This window comes from Apteryx rowi, unplaced genomic scaffold, assembly GCF_003343035.1.
Source record: "Apteryx rowi isolate R43461 unplaced genomic scaffold, aptRow1 scaffold_75, whole genome shotgun sequence".
Taxonomy (NCBI): Eukaryota; Metazoa; Chordata; class Aves; order Apterygiformes; family Apterygidae; genus Apteryx; species Apteryx rowi.
In genome coordinates this window covers 2,623,639-2,648,945 of record NW_020451038.1, presented here as the reverse complement: position 1 = coordinate 2,648,945, position 25,307 = coordinate 2,623,639, and the positions used below count along the sequence as shown (strand labels likewise).

Below are 25,307 nucleotides of genomic sequence, written 5' to 3'. Positions count from 1 at the left end.
AACATTAAATCAGGCAGTTTTGTATGGTTGTCCAGTGGGAATGACTGAGGACTGCTTTCCGTGCTTCTTCGTAGAAGGCTGTAGTTAAGAAAGCCACTGTGGCTTGTTGGAGGTTCAAGTGAGGGAAGCAAGGGATTTTTTATTCTGCGGTTGTGTCCAGGGAAGGATTTGGCAGCAGACAAGCACTTGCTAGAAAATTGCAGTGTGATGGAGACAAAACCATATTGGCAGCATGGGGCGAGCTGAAGGAAACTTTACGTTAGGCTCATACTGAAAAAATGGAAAGCAAGTTTGACAGTTGTGTCCCTACTTGGTTTTTTTGGTTTTGTTTTTTTCCCTCTAAAATGGATTGCTTTTCTATTCAGAGATTCTGCAGCAGATTTAGGCATAAGTAGCAGACATTTCAATTACAAATTTAGAGGGCAAGTTCTCTACTTTATGGTTTTTATTCCAGAATCAGCACTACAAAGTACCCATTTGCTTGGATTACAGTTAGATTACAAGGTTTCAGCACATCTTGTTTCCTAACTCCAAGAATCATTGGAAGAAACTTCCCAGGCTGGGAATTCAGTTTGCAGCACAACTGAGGAGTAGACTAAGAGCTGAGGGGGAAAGTATGATGTATGTAGACAAGATCAAACAAGTCTGAGGCTCTCCATGTGCCTGTTGTTAACTTGCATACTTGAGCAAAACCCAACCACTACCAACATCTAGAGACTTGTATCCTCCAATACTTCTTTTTGTCCTCCCTCGATTTTGGAGAGGCTACACCTGACCTTTGTATGCACTGGCTCTAGATTTGCCAAGCAAGCGGTTCGGCAACAAGCTAAGTGGAAATAATTATTTTAATTAGTGTAATTGGATTACACCAAAGTATTTCTGGGGACTGCTGTTCTGCTTCAGATAAATTGTTCAAGCTGTTGTGGCTACATGTCGCTCCTAAATCAATATATTCTAGAGGGATTTAGGTAGGGAAAGGAGATTGGTCACAAAAGTGCTTGATTTACCTTACACTACAGATTTGATATTTAATAACACAACAAACATAGTATGGAATGCAATAGCTTTTTGCTAGTACAGCAGATAGTTTTGCTAAGTTGTCGTCATGTGCACCTTGCTTTCTCAGAGAGTCATAAGGTTATAAATATTTTCTTAACCTTTGTTTCTTGCTTGTCATCAACAGCTGAAATCCAATCACCATCAACTGGACAGATAAAGCAAAGGTCCCCTTTATATGAGACTTGCCCTTTCAACAGGTACAGGTCATTGATCAGCTATCAGAAGTGCTGAAGCCCTCATTCAGCATAAATTATAGGGATAAATAGTGGAGATCAGGTTGAGACAAGGCTGAATATTTGAGTATCTAGTGAAATAGTTGCATCTCAGAAGGTATTTGACCGCAACTATTTTCTGCTTTCAATTAGCAGGGGAAAAAACTAGCAAATCATCAGTGTTATTTCCCTCCACAGCAGTTTTTTGAGGCARCCTTCCATAACCTTATGTACTTGACAGCATATTTTAGCACTAACACTTGGTATGGCTATGTTTCTTCTCCTGAGAGGAACTGTGGTTCTCACTAAGGAAACCCACTGAATACAATTAATTCATTTACTGTAGCACAATCCATTATGCTTCAACAGGTCAACATTTGCTACTCATCTTCAGTGGCTGAGATCAATCAGCATCAACTGTAAGCAAACCCAACTAGAATTTCAGCATTGGTTTCATTCCTTGGCTTCCTTCTGTGTGTTGTTCAAGTTGAGATCGACTTTGACTTTCATGTGCACAGTCTTTTCGTTCCTGTAGATCTTCTAAATGAGATTATAATGAATGACATTGCTAATACCTCCTACTCTCAGTGATATCATAACAGGTTACCCAAACACTACCTGGAAGTTAGATTGTGATGGCTAGAGTAAATGTTTGGTGAAGATAAGTAACTGGATGATAAAACTAATGCCTATTGGTTGTCCAAGGAAACACAACAGGGAAAATGGGCTGGAAGAAATGGTAAGAATGGTTTATTCACATGGAGATATGGCACTATATTAAACATGCTGAGTTTGGGGCACCTTTGAAGCCCCTTTTTTTATTACATCCTTAACGTGCAAGTGAACATGGTTAGAAGAGAGTGGAATGTTTTAAGCAAACCTTGTTGACCTAGATTTTCAAAATGGGTGAGCTTGAGGACACGGATGTCATCATCTTACGCCTCATTAACTTAGCCTGTTCTTCACAGTTTCTATGGAAACTACTTCTTTGGTGACAGATAAAAACTTTTGATGGTTCAAGTAAGAAGAAAGTGGCAGGAAACACTAGGGCAGAGAATGTGTTACAGAGCCCTAATGCAAGATGGTAATGAATAAATTTTGAACATAAACAAAATAGTGATAGTAGAAGACCAAAAATGTCAGTGCATTGATAGCTAAGATGATATTAAGGGATGTAAAAGTACAAACTGAACAGAGTCCAACCTTTGTTCTTGTAGTTAATGAAGTTAGGCTGGGTTCACAATGAAATAAGAGATCAGAGTCTTTCTCATTGGGGATGAATAATCAAGGCTCCAACCCCAAATTTCAAATTTGATGGTGATGAGGGAGTATTCAAAGAGCACCAAGCCTGATCCAGCTCTGTGCATAAGGCATCTGTGGTAAAAATGCACTTCTGTCTTCTGGGCATGTTGCACCCAGTGCGTGCCTAGGCTATTGCATATACTGTGCTATCCCTGTTAATCTGGGATTAATGGTGTCAATTTATCATTAATTAATATAGCTACAGGATTGTATCAAGATTTAACTATTCTTCCTGGCTGGCATTTTAAATTAATTCATGCTGTAGGCTGGAATTTTCTAAGGACTTAAGGGAATGCAGTCAGCAGCCATTGTGCATGAATGGTCACTGAGCATTCAGCTCCTAACCCCATTTTTAAAATCACAGTCATGAAACATGGTAGAAGCCAAACTTCCCAGCAGTGCTTCCAAGCAGGTGCACATGATTTTTTGTAGGCTTGGCCACTTGACTTGCCTGTACAAGCAAGTGGTTTTGTCACTGGATTTGGGCTATCTCTAGAGCCTTTTAAGGAAGAGGTGCAACGCAAAATACTTAATCTGGTTCATCATGGATGTGGGGGGAAGAGCAAAAGCTAGACTTGACAGATCCATTGTCAAACTGAATGCACACTTATGTTAAATACAGAATGCTTTTTGTCTTTTTTTTTCTGACCATGTAAGCACAACCCATCTTCACAATTTCAAACGAAAACATTTCCATTTTGCTTTGACTTAACTTTAATTTTGGTTGCCTTGCTTATAATTTAACAGCTTACCAATGTCATGTCATAGTGTACAAGTTGAAAGTGATATAAAACATTTAGATTTTTGTCACAACAGAAGATTTCAGCAGAGCCATACTGCAAATTACTGAGACAGTTGGGCGTTAGCTAGAGAACGGAGAGATCTAGATATAATTCTGGGCTCTACTAACATGGGATTCTGGACAAGGTATTTGATATTCTTCTCAAGCCTGTATTTTCCAACCTGTAAAGCAATATGATGATATCTGTCCTTTATAAGTAATTGTTGTAAAGTCTAAGGGTGAAAGGTTTGTATATGTAACTGGGCTTTATCTATAACTATTTATTATTGGCCAAATGGTAGGGCTAACTGCAAGTCAGAGGCCCTTGAGTGATACTGTGGTGTAGAAGTAAATTAGCCCTGCTCTGGTACCTTTTATAGCCTAAATGTGGAATTCATTCTATATAGAGCTGAATCAAGCTGCTGAGAAGAGGGCAGGTGTCAGAACTTGCTTCTCTCTGCCTTTTTGCTTGCACATCTAAGTGGTGGTTGTGTAGGCAGTACACGAGAGGTACAGGACAGAGGTGAATCTGGCACAGCAGCCTGTGGAATACAAGCATCTATTCAAAGAGGCATAGTTGGCATAAAGACTGGATATACATCAAGTTGAATTAAAAAGCTGGAGTATAAATCTGGCAAGCTTCAGATCAGTGTCCTAGAGTTTAAAAATTAGTGCCAGCCCACTGCCCCTTTATTGCACTCTGTTGGGAGCCAGCAAAACATGAGATAAGTTGTAGAGGCCTTTAATGTGATTCTGGTGAGACTTTACATTTGGAGCTGTTGACTAGCATTATTTAGTGGATCAGTCTGAGGTCATCTCCATTTCTGAGGAGCCCCATAACCCACCAAAACCAAGACCATAGACCTGGAGACTAGTGCGCAGAGAGTCAGCTTTGCTCCCTGAGCATTTGCTTGTGAGATGCTGTTCGTTACAAGGATCATGCTAGTGAACTCAGCACCCACCTTTCTGCAGAACTCATAGTCATGGGTGACAAGATAATCTGGGCTGGAGCTGAGGAACGCAGGCTGGCTTGTATAAAAAAGAATGAACAAGCATCACTGTGCTCTCTGCTTTGTACACGATAGCCTTACTGTTGTATCTAGAGCAGCATTCAGCTTATCCTGCGTCTTGGCTCGCTCTGCCTGTGCCCGCCCTAGTCCCTGTGTATCGCTAATTCTGACTCTGCTAGAGGCCTAAACCTGAGATCCAGACTCCTTCCCACCTCCCTTCCCCCAGATTAAGAGCAGTTTGGAGCTGGATGCCATTTCTGCCCTACATTATGTCTGTCTGTACTAGACTGTAAGTTCATTGGGGAACATAGCAGATGCCAGGTCGGATCAGGCCAATAGCCCATTTAGTCTGTTAACCTGACAGCGGCCAGACCCTAGTGCTTTTATTGGTATGTTCATTTATAAAATTGGGGTTTAAAGAAAGCATAAAAAAATAGGACTAGGGCCAATCTGTTGGAGCTAAAATGTTCCACAGAGTGAATAAGTGGGGGCTAGCCTGCTTTAGGGAGAAGTTTCTTTCTAGCCTTGGACAGTTTGCCTAAAACTGCAAGGACTTTTCCCTTACCTGTTCTTTGATCCAGTATAGAGAGGTCATTTGAGGGGACTCTTGTTTATCTTTGAGCTTTCAAAGAATCGTGAAAGCAGAGCAGCACAGAAATAAAATAACCTGTATTTGTTTAACATTATGGAGTATGTGGAATTGTGGAGTTACCTGGATTGCATGGAAAGGCCTCTCTCACTCGGTTCCTATTTTCATAATTGTGTGTGCATGGTTATTTGTAAAGCTGCACTGCTGCGTGCAGCCTTGAGCATCAAATGCTGGATCCCAATCCCTTGAGCTGTAATTAAAATATAGGCAGGACGATATGTTAAGAATGTTGCTAAAGCTGCTCTGGTACTGCAGCAGCGTGCCTAGATGGCAAAAGGGAGATAGAGACATGAAGGCATGACAGAGGGGAGCGCTGGTCCACAAGCGTACTGCAAATGGCTTGACTGTTCTTGTGCGCTCTCAGTGGATGTTAAATGTGTTGCGGTGTATCTTTTTCGTATGTTCTGACATCAGCCTTTCCGTAAAAACCACTGAACTAGCCTCTTGCTTTTGACCCTGAGTACAGTCATGGCTTGACCGCAGGCCAGCCAGCCTCCTAAGGCTGCTGGTCCTTCATCTTCAGCATCTGGCCTCCACCTGTGCAAGGTGGGTGTTCCCATGGAAGAGCAGGTGCTCACTGCTGCTACTCCTCCAGAGCCAGCTGTTAGAGATGCTGTGAATTCCCACTTCTTCACAGGGACATAGTTGCTCTGATCTTTTGGAAATTGGGCTTTTAGGTGCACAAGGATAATGAAACAGAGCCTGGTGGTTTACTGAACCACCTCCAATGTCAGCCATCGCCCCCATAGACAAAAGAGGTCATGCAGCACGTGCCCTCCCAAACACCCTTGGGTGGGGAGTACTGAGATCTTTCAAGAGCAGGAATTGGTTGGTCCTAGCTTTTCCACTTTGCCAGCGACACAAATGCCTGCTACCCAAAGGCTATTTAGGAAGAAGCCTGTCATGATAATATTAAGCAAATATCAAAAACAACATCTTATGACCAAATATTATGAAATCAGCAGATCACAAGAAAAATAGCAGAAGTTGCTAGGGCAGATTCCTCCCTTGCTTTCATGTGACTGTATCTAATCTAGCCTGACCTGCCAAAATTTTTGAAAGGATGTTGCCTTAGCTGGGGAGGTAATATTATAGTACCTCTCTGTGTCTGCTAGCATGGATGCAGTAAGGAAATCATATACTAACGGGAGATTGGTGCAGGGTATATAATTCACTGTTACGTCTCTTTGAGGCAGAGTGCACAATAATGATCTTGTCTGAGTTTTTAGAAGATTAAATCTAGGGAACCTTTAGGAACTGGACAGTTCATTATTATTATTTGTTCTGAGAAACAAGTACTTGCTGTTAATGGAAGCTGCCTAACTTCATACCTGACAAGGAAAGAGAGTACCTGATCTTCTTTATAAAACACCTAAAGTGGAGATTATCCTTAATTATCCTCAGTATTTGTCCTATAAAGTGTGCTGTGGAAGTTACAAGCAAGCCCTAGGCCGTGGTGATGGAGCAGGGAGTGGGGAGCAATGCCCTGGAGCCGTGCTTCCCAGGGGTAGCCCTGGGAGGCAGTGTGTGTCCGTCTCAGCATACCGCGGGGTCAGAAATACCTCTTCTGCTTTCCCTTCGTTTCCAGAGATTAGTAATCAACTGCTGAGCTGTACCACAAATAACCTGTTAACATTATCTGATGTCTAGCTCCCGGTGCCACTGCTGCGGCCAGGAGAAGTGAAAGAGCTGAAGTCCGCCCTTCGCTCTTGCGTGCCCTGGGGGAAGAGGGCCAGTTCCTGCACCAGGGCYCAAGGTCCAAGGCGGGCGAACAGCAAGGAGAGGGAGTGCCATATTTCCTCATAATCCCTGCCTGGGTGGAGAGTCCAAGTTACAACTGAGCAATCACAGCCACCCCCAGACAACTCACTTCTTCCATGAAGCTCTCATGAAGTGTGATTAACTACATGATAAGCACAGAAAGGAGGTCAAAACTGAGCAATGGCTTTGTGCAGGGGTTAACCTTCTGTGTGTGTCCTTTGCGTGGCACAGTGGCGCTCACCCTCGCTGACTGCTACAGACGCACATCCTCTAAGATCCCCCGATATCAGAGTGAGATAGGACCTAGCTATCTCTTGAGATCTAAACTTTTGGGCTTAGTGTTGTAATTCTCTATAAGCACACTGTAACTTGCCTTTCTCTTTTAGTTTGTGGTGGTTTTGGAGTAGGATTGTTTTCATCTGGCACCACCAAACACCCACTGGGTGCCTGAAGTGGATGGAAGGTGGGGGCAGGCGGGCAGGAGCAACTGTGTGACCCCAGCGTAATGAGTTGTAATTGTCTGTGTGACGTTGTCATATTGGTAGTTCAGGTTATGAAGCTATGCAGATTTGTTACCTTTTCCCCAGAAGATATTTCAGTCACTAAAGAGTCTGGCATGTCACATTTAAGTGCTTTGAGTCAGAGTCTCACCTGGAATTGCCCTGCCTAAACATCCATCATCTTATATTGTCATGGGTGTTTTGGAAATGCCCTCTGCTAAGCTATCATTAAGCCATCTTCCCTTTCATGTCTGGACTTTAGTCTTGTCCTAATCAAGTAGAGAGTCCCATTCTGCAAAGCCAAGGAGGAACAGTTTTATTGTAAGTTTACGTAACTTGAAATATTAAAAGGCCCTAAAACTGGCGGTGTGGAAAACTTCAACGTTACAAACCACCCAGGCTTCAGCAGAGAGAACAATTTATCCTTGTCTTATGACTCCACAGAGCCAGCAAACAATGCACAGCTCTGTCAGCTTTTCATGATCTTTTTGGTCAACATGATGAGTTACTTAAGAAATGAAATATCCCATCATCACCCAGGAAGAGGTATTTTAGACCAGCTTTAATACATAAATTTAGTCATAGTTTATTGAATATCTTTTCAAGAGGAGTCGCATGGTGGAGAAATGGTTCCCGTAAAGTGCAGTTCCACCTAAGTTTAACGAAGGTCTCTAATGTCTTAAAGTATTTATTCTAAGTTGTCCTCTTCAGGCCTAAAAATGAAAGTCCAGCTGTCAACTTGCAGTTGAAGTGTGAGCTTTCAAGGGCAGAGGGAATTTCTTGCTGTCTTCACCAAGCAATCACCATGTGCCCTGAAGTATGAAGTTTCCTTACTGGTCTACTCCATTTTTACTGAGATCCAGTAAGTAATTATATCAAAATCCACAGATTTTTTTTTTAAGAGTTTACTGAGTAATTTCACCAAAATTTGCATGTGTCTACCAAGCTTGCTGGGTAATTTTAATGGAGTCCTCTCGCTTTTACTGAGGTCTGCCAAATAATTTTACAGATTGCCTTAGCATGGCCATGGCTTTCATGACTGGGAGGAGAGTAGGAACTATAAGATCTCTTGAAGAAATGAGGAATGCACTGTCATGCTTTGAGGTGCTAGATCGGAGTCCCACTGTTTTGAGTAGCCCTGGCTTATGGCATATGTTCAATCAGTGATTTAATGCTAGTTAGAGTAAATAAATACCATCTTATAAATGTCTGAGGGAGCTGAAAGCAAAAGGCCTAGGAAAGGTAAGTTGTTCTTCTCTTAATACATTATCAGGGAAATCACAAGGGCTCCTGGGAATCTGAGATACCCTCCCAGGTCACCAGTTCAAATCCATCCTAAGACAGCACTTAGTCACCACTTCCTGCAAAATAATTCTGCCACTTACATATCACACTGCTGCACAGTGCTTGGAAACTCCCCAGTGCCCATCGCAACAGGTTTGAGAGTAAACGTCCTGCATCAGGGACCACTGCCTGCAAAAGCCCACCTCCTCAAGGGGCCCCTCGGTGAGTGCTGGGGGACAGCTTTTCCTCCTCAGGAGTGCTCATCCACTTACGGTTAATCCTTCTGCTTCAGGCTAAATTAATGCAACCGGAAACATGAGGGTCCCTACGAGGAGTTACTTGGGAACGGCGGCTGGGCCGTAAGCTCTCGTGGTCCCTTGGTCTGCGTTAGGTAACTCCTGGGACAAACCCCCAGGCGCAGTCCCTTCGCATCAGCTTGATGTGCGTGCGCTGGCAAGGCATCATGGATGCTTAGGCAACTGTTATCAGATCTCTGTTTATAAATACAAGATTCTGAATTTGGCTTCAGTGCTTAAATTCGCTAGCAGACAGGCCTTCCCCCCCCCCAAAAAAAAAACACAATAACAACTACCACGAACAATCACTGTTTCACCTCTCCCACATTAGCTATTAATAATGTTAATTTACTTCCTTTGAAAGATACCATATGTTCCCCTTCCTGATCCCTCTACAGGCATAAGAAAAAACTAAGGAAATTAGAGAGACTCCATAACACTGATGGCAACATCCAATGTCTTATCAGGCTTCCTGTTGTTGGGAGTATTGTTTTCCTTTAAAGATTAATATTTACAATGGTTACTTAGTTATCTTAGTTCATTTGGTGACCATTAAAGATTCCAGCCCTGAATGCGATGAATGAACCTCCTTTTATTTGTCCTTGATGACTTGTTTGTCTTGTGCCTCGTCTGGCTGAAAATCAAGGAAAATAATTATTGGGTTGGGCTTTTACTGCAATTTCACATGAGGGCTCAAAGTGCACACTTCTGTTTGTTTTAGAAGGGGAGCCCTTACCCGATGTTTCTGCTGATGCATGCATATTTGAGAATATACATATTATCATTAGAAACAAAGCTAAAAAAGGTATTTTCCCCTATTTTTCTTAAGCTGCGTGCCCAGTTTTAATACTTTTAGGTGGAAAATGGTGGTGTTCCACCCTGCATCCACAATCCCAGCAACAGCCAGATTGGCTCAAAGTGGACCAGAGAAAGGCACTCCATGTGTGGCTGCTATGCACACCGCAGTCCAGAATCTCTGTCTATAGTGACCCCTGTGCATCAGTTGAAGTTCAAAGGGGTTTCTCTGCAAGGAGGAAAGACATCATTTTTCTTTTGTATTTTATTAAAAGCCCAAATGCATGGAGGGAAGTGGTCATTCAGTGTGACACAGTGGTCTCCATCCAGCCGTCTGCTTCCACAACTACAGAAGCATTTGTAGGCCTTTCTCAGCATAAGGGAGCTTTGAAGTCACCTTGAGCTGTTCTCGTCCCTGCTAAAGAAGAGCACAAAAATGTCCTCGTATTCACAGGGGCATCAGAGACAGCCCTGAAGAACAAGACCAGAGACAAATATGGCCCATATTACAAATTGTTGCGTTCTAAATTTGTGCCACGTGCAGAATTACAGTACGGATGAATGCAGGTGCGTGAGCTGTTTTCAGCCATCCTTTTTTTCTCCTCAGCACAGATTAAAGATGCACCTTGCCACCCCTGGAAGTGGAAGCTACTATTAACTCATCTACAGCTTTCCTTAAAATGGATTCGCCTCCATCTGTCTGTGCGGAGCCCCCACAAGAGCACTTCTGGTCGTATCCCTCACCCCCACGCGCACCCTTTCTTCCCCAGCCCATTGGTATTTTCTCGACTAAAGTCACCTGGGCCACAAAAGACAGGGTTACGTTTGGGACCGTTCGCAGCCTGCGGGAGCAGAGAAGGCAATGCGGAGTGAGGTGATAATCGTTTTGCAGGGTGGCTGCACACTCTGCGTGTGAAACGCCAAACCCTCCTGAAGAAGCCCATTCTCAGACAGTTAATAGAAAAAGGATAATTTATAATCATGACATTTCCAAGGTTTCTCTCTTTCTCCTCTCCCCCCTCCCTCTCCCACTCCATGCTTCCCCTCTTCCCAACTGGTGAAAATGAGACAGACCATCCCAGCATTTTTAGGGGGAGGCTGGTTTTTTGGTTTCTTTGCAGACCGCTGTCTCATTCTGAAACTGCACATTTGATGTGCTTTTATAATGAATTCATTTGCACCGTGACAGATGTTTCTGATCCGATAAGAAACATGGCCCAGGGGCCAGCGGCGCTGCAGAGCCTCTCATGTTCCTCACCTGAATTGCAAATGAGATATCGCTTTCTTATCAGTTAAAAAACATGAGCAACTGCTCATATAAATAATACGCCACCAACTGCCAGCTGTTTGTGCCAGTGACATTCTTCTTAAAAGAATAGCTTCCCCCCCATCATCTGCTCTTTTCCCTCTTTCAGAAAATCTGGAGCTTTTTTGCAAGTGCAGCAGAAGAGATTTTTCTCTTTAAGCTGCAAACACAGCAGTGAAAATGTTACTTTAAAATAATATATACTAGCAAAAGCAGTTTCTGTATTTGTGACTCAGTTAATACCTGACTTTTTTGTACTTAACCTGTCCTTGTCCTGCATTTCTCCCTGTCTGGGCAAGAAAGAGAAAGTGTGAGTGTCACTTTCTGTTTCGTGTGGATTTCTTTTTAGATGCTTTACTGTCTTCCTGCAGGGTTTCAGTTCTTAATGCTGTGGGAGCAAAATACTTTGTGTTTAAAAATATGTCTTTCTTTTTTGGAAATGTGAAAAATAACAGTAAGTCACTTTTGTCTTAACATTTGTGAAAGCTTATTTTTTAGATACGTTGAATTTAGCACAAAATTAAAAAACTCTATAATCCTAGGTGCAGAAGCAAGCAGGCCTGCTCACTTGGTAACCTTTGCTATTAAGTTTTGCAGTCAACAGAACTTAAAAATACTATGCAGTGAAATTGTTCTGGTAATTGATCTGCTTGACGTTTTATTAGGGCAAAATTGAGAAACACTTTTCAGCATTTTGCCAGCTAGAGGCATAGATGGATTTCTGTTACAAATGACCTTCTGGGAGAACTTGACTGCAGGGACATGATTCATTGGCAGAGCGCTGGTGACAGGCATGTTTCTATTGTTCTAAAACTCGGGTTTCACATTTCTCCTGTTAGATAAGCTGTAACCATTAACCACGCAGTGAGCTACAAATAAAGTGTGATGTAAGAATTAAGCTTATTATCTGATTGGCAGTGTGGGGCCACTCTTCCAGGTTAAGGGTTTGAGCAGATTTTTTTTTTTTTTTTTTTTACAAAACTGTGCCTTTTATTACATTTCTGAGCGCATTGTCCTCCTGAAAGATAAAATATTCTTTTGGAAGCTGCAATGTGCGTATATATATAGTGTGAGCTATTAATAGTTTGGAGCTAGTTTCTGCACAGTACTAGTGCATGGAGATATTAAGGACAGATTCTGATCTTCATGGCTATGCTGGAGCTACTGAGAAACACCATTCAAAACAGTGGCTTTTCAGTTTAATACAGTGTTTTCAGATTCACACCAAGATCAGAATCTGGCTAGGGGCTTTAATGTGTTTTGAGGAATAAAGGAGTTTGGCAGCCTCAGCTTGATCTTAGTTTCAGCTGGAGATTACATATCAATTTCTAGAACTATTATTTGGGACTAATACCAGGGCAAATGAATTCACTCTTAAATGAGGAATGGCTTGATTGTCATGCTAACTGAAAAAAATAGGTCTATCTATTCCCACAGCTCAGCTGCTGTAAATGGATGTACGTAAGGATTTAGAAATGGTTGCTATTCAGATCCTTCTGAGGGTAAAATGACTTCTAGCAATTGAATGATTTATGATAATGTTGATATTCACACAGGCTATTCAACTGCCGGGATAAAGACCACAATGGCTGATCAGACTCTTTTTCTTTGGGCATAAGCTAGTTACAGGCTGACATTGGAAACAAGCTCTCTGGCTGGAGCCTTATCTTCCCTGCTACAAAGGGGTGGGGGCCGTAGGGACAGGCAGAAGAAGAAAAGCACCTGTTTATAATGGGTTATCAACTGTGTGTTATCTCTTCTGCTGTAAAATCTTAGTGGGAAAGCATGGTAGCTTTACTAGGGACATATGAGGCAGGGTCAATGCCCAGGGTATTAACTTCACTTAACAAATTTGTGATAAACATAATAGGTCTCTTGTTTCCACAAGGAATTTTACGGCGGCTTCTGATCAAGTATTAGAATTCACTGCACTCCTTTGTATCCTCTCCGCCTCACATGTTTTGACAGTGAAGAGGAGGAATATTTGCACCATTTGCTTTAGCCTTTTAACTTCAGTTCAGTTCTGAGGTCTAATTATGGGTGCCTAAATGTTCTTTAAAATTCACTGAGAGAGTAGGTACACCCAAGAGAATGAATCAGACCAGCTACGCAGAGATGCCTGAGGTGGACGAGGTGACTGCTCCCAGCCTTAGGCGCGTGGTGCTCGGCAGAAAGCTACATAGTCAGTCCCGCTCCAGGTTTTCAAAAACTGAGGTGTACAGAGGTTTAGTTGTGTGGGAACTTGCAGTGCAGTAGATCTCAGGATTTTGGTAGAATAGATATAATTCCTGTTAATGAATTCCTGTTGCCTTCCAGAGTATTTGCTGTAGGTCCATGGCAATCTTGGACGTAACTGAAGACACGTGGTCTCCTTCCTCCTTTACCAGTCTGAGCCGCCAGTTTATTTAACAAACCTCTTCTCAGTCACTCTTGGGGCAGGGCTTGACTCCTACTCACACTTAGTCCCTATTATGCTGCCCTGAACGCTTTCAGGGACTGTAGGAAGGGGGCAGGAGAGGGGAAAGCAATCCACTTGCAATACTTCATGTCCAAGGGGACTTTCCCAGCTAAGTGAAACACTGCATAAGGGCACAGGGACACTGCAAATGGGCCATAACTGAATGCAGTGCAGTAAGGCCCATCATGGGCACTGAGAAACAGCACAATTCACAGCTTCAGGGTGCTCTTATCCACACCAGACAAAAGGTAAGCACCTGCAAGGATCCAGAAGTCACTTTATTCCTCTAAAGCTGCCATGCCTCCCTTCCTGTCCTTGTCACATGTATGCAAATAGAATAGCTGGAAACAGGGAACGGCTTTTGCACAGATACACTAATGCTCCCAGACCAGTGACCCATTGTAAATCTGGAAGGTAATAAAACATGAGATCTAAAAGCAGACCAGTGCAGTTCACTCAAATCCCATTGCCTTGAGCTCCTTTTGCACCCCACCAGCTACAGGCAGGAACTGGCCAGTGGCAATGGGAGTCCCTGCTGCTCTTCACGTGAGGTGACTGAGCCCACCCAGCTGTCTTCACCACCCCCTTGGGTTTAGCTGTGGCCGTCTCTGTCTCTGCCCATCCTGGCACATCTGTGTCCCTGACTTGTCTCCATTACCTCTTCTGTAGAGATCCATTTCTTGAAACAACAGAAGCTGGCCAAATATAATCCCAGCACTCTCTTCCACTTCTGTACCCTCACCCTCTAAATATCTCCGTCTTAACAGTTGTGTTAATTCACTGACCACTTATTCTGGCCATTTGGCTTGTTAACAGTAGTCCTTGACTTCAAACATACAGGTAAGCACCTTTCTCTCACTCCTTAGTCGCAGCTCTGGTACTGACTGTGGAAACATCTCCCCCTGTCTTCAGTTTGTTCCAAGCAGAGACGGGAGATTCTGTGATGAGTGTAGCTCTATTTATCTAGTTAAGTCTGAATGTTTTCCCAAAGAATTTGTGAAATAGTCTCTGAATGATCAATTGCATAAGTATGTGACTCCAAGTCACTGGTCAGCAAGCTATTTAAAAAAGCATCCACTAAAGAAGCAATGTCTGAAACTATCTGGCATTAGGGAGCGCTCCGTTTAGAGAAGTGCCTGTCTCATGAGTCAATACCATGTCATAAGGCAATATTGCAGCATTCCTGTGGGGTACTGTACGGAAATAGGCTCTGGTTTTGCATGTGACAAATGTGGATAATGCTATGCTGGATGTAAACACGTTCAAGTACACGTTCATATACATGTGTCCTGGCAACTCTCTTCTCCCTGTTTGACTCCAGAGTCACTGGGCTGTTTTGTTGATTCATCGTCTTGTGCATTACTAATTTCAGGTACCCTGGTCTTGTTTTGGCATTCATACCTTTCAGCACCTTCAATGAAAGTTGTCTTAATTCAGTCATCAGCCTCCAAGTTTGCAGGATCATTATTTCCCAAATGTAGATAGAATGTTTCTGTCTTTCAGGCTGAAGTGTCAGTGTCTCAGATGTGATCTGTTACCATCATTTAATAGAGTTAAGCTTCTTACTCACTCTGAAAATTGGTGGAATAAGACTCACTGTTCTTATTTTGATACCTGATTGCACTTGTTTTCCACATCTGTTTTCTGCTGGGTTGGTTTAGGGAGTGATGTACTACCTAAGGGCAAGAGGTAACAAACTGTGGTGAATTATTCCTTTTCCATCCTTGTTTTTATTTCAAAGGGTTCATTCCTTCCTTTCAAGGACTATGTGGGGGGGGGTTTTGTTTTTGTTTTTAGCTTCACCAATAGGATCTTATTTTGTCTAGATCCTCTCCCTTTGATAAGGACAGGATCACACAGGAGGCCCCCTGAATTTTCTGATAGTCATTCTTACTCAGAATGACAAATTTTTATTGTATTCCCATGCCACTTTGCAAGATTCTCTCACAAGCTGTTTTTTTTCCTTCTATATGATTTGTATGGTTAATGGGCACAGATTCAGAACTGATATATAAGCAAAATGAGCAAGCATTATTATCTTGCTTATGATAAATTGAGCAGCCAGAGTCCCTTAGCATCGTTTTGTGTACAGTCACTGGCAGTGTGAGCCTTACCAAGAAATGCCAGTCCAGCTATTATTCCTCTGGCATGGTTCTCAGAGTAGCCAGCAGAGTTCACTTTAGACTTCCTCTTTATCCCTTGCTTTGCATGTGCTATGTGACTGTATGCAAGGTTTAGTTTGTTCAAAAGCACTTTAATCTTTTGCTTAACATTTCTTCCCCAAATTATTCTTAGTCAGGATAGGTCTTTTGGTACCCCAAAGTCTAAAATACATACACTGAAGATATCCACTGGAGTCTTGTCTCAGCTCGTAGTGGTAGGAGATGCCTGTGGACATTTAATGATGTGAACCGCTATGGTTATATGTCTCTTCTAAAAGCATGATGGAGACCCATCTGAATTCTACTCCTTATCCTTTGGCATCCACTTTTTTCTAACACATTTTTGCCAGTGTCAGATTCCAGGAAAATGGTCAATAAGGCATATGACTTTGCCACTAGGGGAGAATCATGAATGTGTCTGATAAGATGGATTCTACCATCTTCCAGCATTTCCACATGCTGTTTGGTGGTTTCTCTGGAACAGCAGAAACAACCCAGTTATTAGTTGGATGCCACATAGCTACAATGACAGAGATGCAGTCAGTTTTTCAGCCCTGAACCTTTGATACTGGGCCTTTTCTTCCAAAGGGAGACTTATCTCCTATACTAGTCAAAATGTTTTCAGTTGTCCACCAGCTTTTTCTGCTAAATTCCATCTAGTCTATGCAGAGTTGTGGAGCACTCACCCTTCTTTGACATATATTACCAGGATGAGTAAGATGATTGTGATTTTGGTATCTGTTCTCTATTTAGCCCTACAGTTTTTCCTTTATATAGAGGGTTATTCATATAGATGCACATTTTCTGACCATGAGATTGGATTAGTATCCAATTAGATTAGACTCAGGATATATCCAGTGCTCCATCCTCTCTGGAAAGAGCCTGGGCACTCTAGAATGATAATATGCCAGGTAATGGAGCAAACCACTGGCAAAGCTGCTCTACATCCAGAATCCATGAGAGAGGAAGACTGGCAACTCTTGCTGTTTCCAGTTCTTTTTTTCAGAATTTATTCTTCAGAGGAAATGCAGAACACTTTGTTTCCACCCTACTTGGAGTATATCCAAACAAAAAAAAACTGTCCACAACAACCAGAAAAAACTCCGCAAACCTGAAATTTACTGGCCATCCAAAACCCCATGGATGAAACTGGACAAGTCTGCAGCAGAGACTTTTCAGAGTACACTCAGGTTGGTGGCATAACCACAACAGCTTCTTGAGCCTGATCCCTTTGATGTCTCCACCAGCTCTCCGTTTCATAAAGGCACAGGGGAAGGCAAACCTGACCTTGGCGCCCTCTTACAAGCAGCAATATGAGCAACCAAACACTGGAAGAGAGAGAGAGAAAGAGAGAAGACCTCTTGCAATTCAGTAGGAATCAGCAGCCATCCTGAAAGCTCTGTGTGTTACCAGAAGAGTGATGATCTTGTGCAGATCACTACAGGCTCAAAGGGGGACTTCTCCTTGCTGCTGTTGTGCTCTGGCTTTTACGAAGTTTCAGTCTAACAAAGCATGACTTGGTTTTCCTCATTTGCTGTCCTACACTGCTAGGCTATGGGGCTTATCTGAGAGAAAGAGAAGCCCTGATGTTGGCTTCAGTGGTTGTCTTTCATGCTGAAACATTTTCAGCCTAATCTCTTTTATTGGCAGCAACCAAAGTCAGATGCTTAAACCTCATATGGAGACTGAATACTTGCAAAAAAGGATTATACCCAACTGCCTTATGTACTCACAGATGCCCAAGTGGCACAAAGCCACAAGCCCCAAATATCTTTCTTCTCTCTATCTCCTCTGCTGGTCTTCAGTAACTTGATCCTCCTCAACTGCATGGATGGCAGTAGATCCTTTCATATGCTCATATTAATCGGTCACTCTTGGACTTGAGATTTATATTCTGTGTTTTCCCAGGGCAGGTATGAAGGCTGGCTGCTCCCAGGTGCTGTTGGTACTGCTTAGCTTCCACTTTACATTCCCCAAATTCCAGCCTGGGGTATCTAGGCAGATATCTCTTGGCTGTTTGCATTGAAAAATAGTAACATTCGTATACGCTGAGGTCAAATAGAAATCAAACAACTGCTTTAGGCTTAGAGAAAGAGAATACCAGGTGAGAGAAATTCTGTGGACAGGGAAGCTAAAGGAACCAGCCTTTAATGCAGTAGCGTGGGAACCAACTCTAAGGAGAGACAAACAGACTGAGTAGACATATCATGTGAAAATATGATAAATGGCTAGTTAAAAAATTCCCAATAACTTTAATTTCAGGGAGATTCCGAAGCAGGGCTAGCTGTAGCACATCCAAACTGCAAATATTCTGAAAACTTAACATTTTTGGTAGAGTTTATAAAATCCTTGTCTATTTTGGCTTTATTTTTTCCCACCTTTTATCAGTGAACAAAGATGACAAAACAGAGTTAGAAAACTGAATATTAAATGCTGCACTAACCACAAATTCTCAATGACCATAAAGAGAAAGACAAACTGATATGAAGAGGCTATTAGAGTTCATCCAATAGTACGCATACGTGAGGCAGTACAGATGCACAGTGCAGTAGATGAAACCATGTTACTGTATAAGGACTATTTTGGGTATAGCAACTATTATATCTGAATGATCACTCTATGCCACTATAGAAAACAGTGATCTTTCCAGACTCTGCAGAGAAGCAAGATCCCTGCTTCATCCAGGCATAGCTGAACTTTAGAGCCAACTGTTTAATGCCATACCAGGTCAGTTGGGATATAATTGTCTCTAACCAGAACAGTCAAAAGTTATAGAGTTCACTATCTGCTGGCTGAGTGACACCCAGAAATTCCTTACAGACTTATGAAAACAAGCAAAGAGACAAGTTCAAACCTGAACTTCAGGGTAATCACGCCACTCAGCAGCATAAACAAACATGGCACCAATTAGAAAATTATTCTTGGGGCRTCATTTTGGACTGATCCAGCCCAGAAGTTTCCAAAGTTAGGGTCACAACCCCAAGAAGCACTGACAGAAGAGAGATCACGAGCCCGGAAATGAGGTCGTAAGCCGAAAAGCTTGGGAACTGCTGATCTAGATGGATGAGTGGTCATGTCAAGAGGGTCCCCTTGGAATATCCTTTTTTCTCTGTGCTGCCTCAGAAACAGTAACTCGAGTGAGTTTTAAAGCTGGCAAGACTAGCCTGTTTATAGGATGTTGCTGTATTTTTTAAAAGTAGATCTCTGGAAATGGGCCCAAGATAAATAGGGAGATGGGAGCAAGGGAGACTSTTTGGAGAGAAGGATGTGGGACGAGGAGAAGAGGAGAGGCAGGTCTGTGGGAAACAGGATCTGCCAAGCAAAAATAAGATTCAACAGTGTTGAAGAGATGGAGCTTTTCTAAGGTTGTAGTGACGCTTTAGAGTTGAATGTGGAAGGTCAGGTTCCCCTCCCATGAGGTTCAAGGGGCAAAGCTGAGCTCCTCTTCTGTGAGGAGCCCCTGGTGCTGAGCCATATCTCTTAGTGTGCAGGCTAATGTAATTTTTGGTGGAATTACTGTGTGGCCAGATTAATGTGTATACAATTAATGTGCAGGCAGAAATAAGGTGGTATGTGTTTGAGTGAGTCTCCTAACGGCCTCTTTTACTGTCCCTGTGTTTCAGAAACCACCCAGGCTAGGCCATGAATTTATATATGTTAAAAGAAAACCACTGTTATTTGAAACTTCTGTGGTTTCTTTATAATATTCATGCTGTGAAAGAATGCAGAAAATACAAGCAGAACTGAAAATTTTTATAGCTTACATTATTGACATTGTGTTCTGTCATTCTTAAGGAAAATATTTTAAAGTTTTAGCAAGTCTGTTAAAAGTCGCTAAATGTTGAATATTRGAAATTTTGCAAGTCAGACTCTAAGCAGTAATAAGCAGTTGTTAGTGGTGTAAACATTCAGCCTTGCCCAGGGACTTGCAGTGCCTTGGTTACTGCTGCTAAAAGGGCCTACGTCTCGGAGAGCCCCGAAGAACCACCTTGTGAGCGTTGGGTTGCTGCGGGGCCTCCCTTGCCGGGGTCTTAGCAGTGCGAGTCTCCTTGTAGCCAAGCCTCCGAGGCTTGTGGAAACCTGGTGAACTCCCCTCTGGAAATCTCAGAAAACACACAGAGCACCTGTAAATCCTGTGGGCTTTTATAATACCAAATTAGCTTCTGTACAAGAGGAGTGTCAGTACCGTGAAATGGATATTTTGAGCAATGTCCACAGAACTCTATTTGCCATCCCAGTGCATGGAGGAGGCAAGCAGTGATTTGGGGCAATTAGGAGGGAGTATAGCAATAGAACAGGTTCATGTCAGGGACAGGAAATGGGCCCAGAGGTTAATAAGCCAACATAGGCCATCGTCGAAAAGCAAACATTAAGTCTGCGTGATGCAATGCCTAGTTGTGGATACGTGCTGGCTACAATGGAGAGGTAAAGTCAATAGGACTGTGTGGTATTTGTTTAGTAGTGTTATGCTGAAAGGCGTTGATGGAAAGGGAGGTCTTTGCATCCAGCTGCAGCCTCACAGCTCCAGGCTGGTGGGCTTCAGGCTCAGAGATGGAGCAAGTGGTCCCATTCCAGTGCCCCGTAAGGTGCCGGGAGCCAGTGCCAGAGGTACTAGGCTGCAGGGGAAGGCGGAGCCAGGTTGCCCCAATTGCTATAACAGGGACTAAAATATCGACCGGGAGCCATAGGCACTAGAGAGAGAGGAAACCAGGAGAAGGTGTTGTGAGTGAGACCCTGAGAGCAAGGAAGGACAGGGTGTCCTGAGCCTTCAACCCACTGACGGGGGAGACCTGGACTTCTGAGCGAGGAAACTTTCTGCTGCTGTTTGTTTCTAGCAAGTTGAGGACTTGGTGAGCCTTTTTGTGACTAAATGAGTTTATGCCATGCCTGTACCTGTGTCGTACTGGTAATCCTGTACAGCTCTAAATAGCAGCTAATCGGTCAAGCGAATGATGCCTAATCCTCAGGCTTCTGTGTCTTGGGCCCTGGAAACTGCTCTTGAAGGCACCTAATTTTGCAAGATGCTTCAGCCTAAATTTGTAAGTAAGACTCAATTGAGACTTTTACGTGCATATCTCTAAGCACAGGAATAATCTTACTGAAGCCATAGAGAGCATTCATGTGTAAAATTACAGGYGTGCTTCAGACATGACCAGATTGGTGCAGAACCAGCCCTTATCTCTTGTTCTGGTGATCCAGTCTGGACCAGTCTCCACAAGTTTCTCTTCAGGGTTTAAACCAAGCCTTCGGTTTGTTTGAGAAATGTGGGGTTTTATTTTCATAATTATCTGTAGTTTTGGGAACTGCCCTTAAGGCTATTTTGAATTCAGTGAAACATGCAGAACCTTAAATCACAGGTTTCTGTATTTCATGTCAAATGCACAGAAATCAAATATTAGGTTTCTGCTCCAGTCATGTGGAGGTTTGTTTTGACTTCCAAAGCATATTGTGTTTTAATTTAAGAAACTGATAACTTATATTTAACGGTAAGTTCAGAATATATCATTTCAGCTAGACCAATTTTTCACATCAAGGCATGTGACATTAGCAGGCACAGAAGTGGAGTCATTTCCCAGACATTTCCCCCAGTGCTTTTTTCCAGGCTGCAAAATAACTCAGGGGAAAAAAGTGCAGATCTCATCATGATGTTTGAAATTGTCAGTTTTCACATGCGATTAGTGACCATCCAAAGTAAAGTGTCTAGGTGCATTTTACAGGATATTCATTGGCAGCCTGTGCCGTGACTGAAATGATTGCGGGCCTTAGTGCAGTAATAATCTAGTGCTGTAGTTGTCCAAGTCTATCTCTCTATGTATGCCTAATCTCCAATGTACTCCTGTTAGTGGCTTGGTTTGTTTGTTTTCTAGGCACTCTCCATAAACATCTCAAGGTATATGACATCCCCTTCCCAGGGGAATTTTTCTTTTGGACTGTCAGGAATTTTTATTTCACATATGCAGTATAAATTTTCCCATTCTTAATTCCTCCTATTGCTATTGATTATAGAGCCCATCTCTGTGGTGATGCTGTCCTTAAAATAAATTGTTATCTGGTTCACATGTCAACTGTCTATACATAATGTAAGGACCCATTCCTACCCTCCTGATGGAGCCTCTAGATAGCAAAAGGGAAATTTCCCTGTACAAAAAATGTGTTTTCAGCCTATCCAAAATCTGTAATCTTCAGAGTAAGTAAGTCCTTTACAGAAAATGTAATGCTCCCAGCTGAAAGCCAGGCATGACAAAAATGCCAAATAAAAGACATGAAAAAAAATAAACAAAGGGCTCTTCTTGCTACCGGCTATTACAGAATATAGCAGCAAAACCAGATCAATTCACTTAATGAAATGCCTTTGGAGTATAAAGTTTTCTATTTGTAGACAGCAGACAGCTTTTTATACTCCAGTATTAACAGGGCTTCTTCTAAGGAGCTGTGACCTTTAATCTCATTATGTATGGATCTGTGTATGTGAATGCGACGTATGAATTTGTTACCAAGATACTATTCGAAGCAAACATCCTAGGGCCTTCCAAGTTGGCAAGTTGATGCTAATTTCTGAGTCATCCCAGCCCAAAATATTATTTTGTATTTTTACAACATTTTGGGCTGCAGAGGGAACATCAGCCATCTTATCTGGCTGATGCTATCAGGAGTTTTCCATTAGTTTCCTAATGTATATCCTAGAGACAGCCAGACGTGCACGTAAGTCTGAATATGAACAGCATTGAAATGAAGCAGGATTCGTTTTAGTTTATCAGAAGGGTGGAGCAGTTGCGAAGCTTAGCTAACTGAAACAATCGATCTAGGATAAGGTCTCAACATGTTCTTTCAAGTTTCATCTAGTCTGCATCATCTTATTTATTGCTATCCTCATCTCCCGTCCCCTTCCCTGTATATTGTCATCTCTTCTTAGTTTATGCAAACACAGGCTGCCAGGTAGGGATTTTTCTGCTGCAGCTGGTCCAGTGGTGGAGCTGGGTAAAGCATGGCAGATCCAGGCATGGGCAGTAATCTAACACAGACCATTTGTGAAATGGGGGTTTTACACCTGGGGTGGGGTCTAACGTGTTTTGGTTTCTGTCGAATTGTTATTCCTATGTTTCTGATTTTATGTAATAGCAAATGCTAATTAATAACCTGCAATCTCTTTCTGAGAGTGATTTGAGAATGTGGCCTTCAATAACAGGAGACTGAACAACAGCAGGGGAGTCGTTTCCAGATTCCTTAAAAGAATCCTTTAATGACTTACAGTATTTCTCAGTGCTGCACAATATCTATTTCTGAATTCCAGCTGCAGCTAAGACTTTCATTTTGGTCCTGCTGGACTCAGTGAGATTGTTTCATCAGACAGGGGCGTATGTTCAAAGAAGAAATACTAAAATACAGTGAGAAAAACTATATTTAAAGTATTTCCACCCTTTTTGCAGAGTGTCTGCAGCATAGCCAGCTGCTATGTTAACGGCACTTTGCTAACAAAGTACCAGAGCTCTGTACTCTCATATAATAAATGAGTTGTAGATACCACTCTCAGCACAAATAATCAGCAGGATTTATACTGTGTTCCTCTCACAAGGGAGGGAGTCAGTTCTCCCACATTTTTAACATGCTGAAATTCTCAGAGAAAATGCAGCTGAGTGCAGCTAATTATCATTTTTTTTCTGTTGATGACAATGTCATTATAAATAATGAAATTTATCAAATTTCATACCTTCATTCCGGTGCACCCAAGCTTTGTTAAGGAAGGCTATGGCTAAATAACGCAGTTTTGAAAGTTTAGCAAAAGTTAAGAGAAATGTTTTCACAAGGACAAATTTTTGTAGTGCAAAAATTTCATGAGAAGCACCTTGCTTGAAGTCTCCAGGAATCAGAAAGTGAAATTCTTACACATGTTTACAAACAGAGGAAGCTGAACTTCAGGAAATCACATGATTTCAAGTAACTCCCCATATATAGACGTTTACATGATGAAAGCAAGAAAAAAACTTGCTGTTGCAGTCTCTTGAAGCCAACATGTATTATCTGTGTTTAGCCATGCTCCCATGTGTATGGCATAAGGCTCCTTGCCCCTTTGTTCCAAGAATTTATATCACTAGATATTTCAGAGAAGTCACAGTTCCAAACTGAATGTGCTGTGGCTGATACAGGGGGACTTTCCTTTGGAAACTTACAGCAGCGTTATCCAATAGAAGGAAAAGTACAATCCCTTACACACCTGACTGTTAATAACTAAGTAAATAAACAAATCTCAGGGAGATAACAGTGTAACAGAGGGAAAGGCTTTTTCAGGATCAGAATAAATAGAATCTAGGAAAGGAAGGGTCTATGGTTAATTAATAATTCATAGATGTGCATTTTCAGCCAACTCTTCACCTCCTGTTAATCGCAAATGACTACAAACCCTGCTTCCTCACTTCCTCCTACAGTATGGCTACAAAGAGATATCTTGAAATAATGTGAAATACAGTTATGTCACTGGGTAAATAATGCAAAAATATGCTTTCTTTTTGTTAATCTTGAGTGCATGAGTTGAGAACCTTGTTCAGCTCCAAAGAAACTGGTTAATTCCCCTGGTCTGAGATATTCCTGAGGCCTCAGCTGACTCTTCCTAGGTAGCTCTGAGTCAGATCTCTTTTTTCCCCCCACTGCTTCTAGAGATGTGTGAGATCACTTTCTCTCTGGATACCCATGAATACAGTGTGGAGATGGTGTCTGTGCAGCTCAGTGTAATTTATCCCTTCGCTGACTCCCTGGGCTATAGTTAAAGGAGAGTTCAGGAAGTGGGAACAGGCTTGTTACATCAGATATGGTCCAAAAGTGCAGTGTGTTTTTTCCCTTCAGAGAAGGAAGCTGAGCTAAGTTGCAATAGAGGCAATTGTGGGATTTTTGGAAGAGAGTAGATAGCATAGGGAGAAAGCAATGTGTTGCAAGTGGGTAGACCCGGCCCATGGATACCATATGTTTTGAAATCCTTGCGGTCTGGATAGTGACCAGTCAGTTTTTTAGCCTGGGGCTCTCAGCTCCACCCAGATGAGCAAAGAGTTCCTGCTGCTCCAGAACCCAAAAGTGCCTGAGAACTCGGAAGCTGCTCTGCTGCTTATCGTCATAAATGCAAATAGGGCCCCTGAAACAACAGCATGTTTGCAAGGAGAACTGGAGCGCTCTGCTGCTCGTATCCCTACCCTGCTGTTTGGCAGGCTGATTCTTCAATATATTTCTGCATCATCAAACTTCACCAAAATCCATGTTTAAAGTGCAGATGTTCTCCAGGCAAACTTGGGCTGGTGACCTCTGCAGAGGAGGGATCCTGTTCTGTGTGCAAGTGTCAGAGCTTGCTCTAGGATGCAGAATAAGGTCTGAAATACAGGGGTCTGAAAGGCAGAAACTTGGTATGATCAGACCTTTCTGTTATAATTAAGAAATTAGCACAGTTGAGCTCCTTCTTTCCTAATACACCCCTGTGATGACTTCCAAAACCACTCCTTCAGAGAAGGTCTGCAGCCAGTTATCCAGATAATGAAGAAGGGCAGGGAGAGGGAGGGGGAAGATTACCCACAGTTAATACAAAACATATGTCAGTTAGACTGTGACTATTTAGTGTATTCATCTTTGAAAACAAGGTAAACGCATTTCTTTAGAGCACAGGGATAACCTTAGGCACCAGGAAACGACCAGCAGGTGTGAGAGTCTGCATCACGGTTTCTGCAGTGCTGTGATGCAGCTGAGGGAGTATGG

General features: G+C 42.4%; 1 long non-coding RNA gene across 10 annotated transcripts in view; it reads right to left on the bottom strand.

Moving 5' to 3' along the window:
- Positions 1 to 7,844: 7,844 nt before the first annotated feature.
- Positions 7,845 to 25,307, bottom strand: part of LOC112976604 — a 34,631-nt gene continuing 17,168 nt past the window's right edge. The window contains exons 5-10 of one of the 10 annotated variants that reach the window (XR_003257097.1): positions 17,309 to 17,588; positions 16,687 to 16,903; positions 15,751 to 15,801; positions 15,028 to 15,089; positions 14,815 to 14,944; positions 7,845 to 10,067 (exon numbers count right to left, since the gene is read on the bottom strand). This is a non-coding gene — a long non-coding RNA (uncharacterized LOC112976604). Of the gene's footprint in view, positions 10,121 to 14,814; positions 14,945 to 15,027; positions 15,090 to 15,750; positions 15,802 to 16,686; positions 16,904 to 17,308; positions 17,589 to 25,307 lie in introns of all 10 variants that reach the window. The other 9 variants (XR_003257104.1, XR_003257096.1, XR_003257099.1 and 6 more) reach the window with 9 other exon arrangements.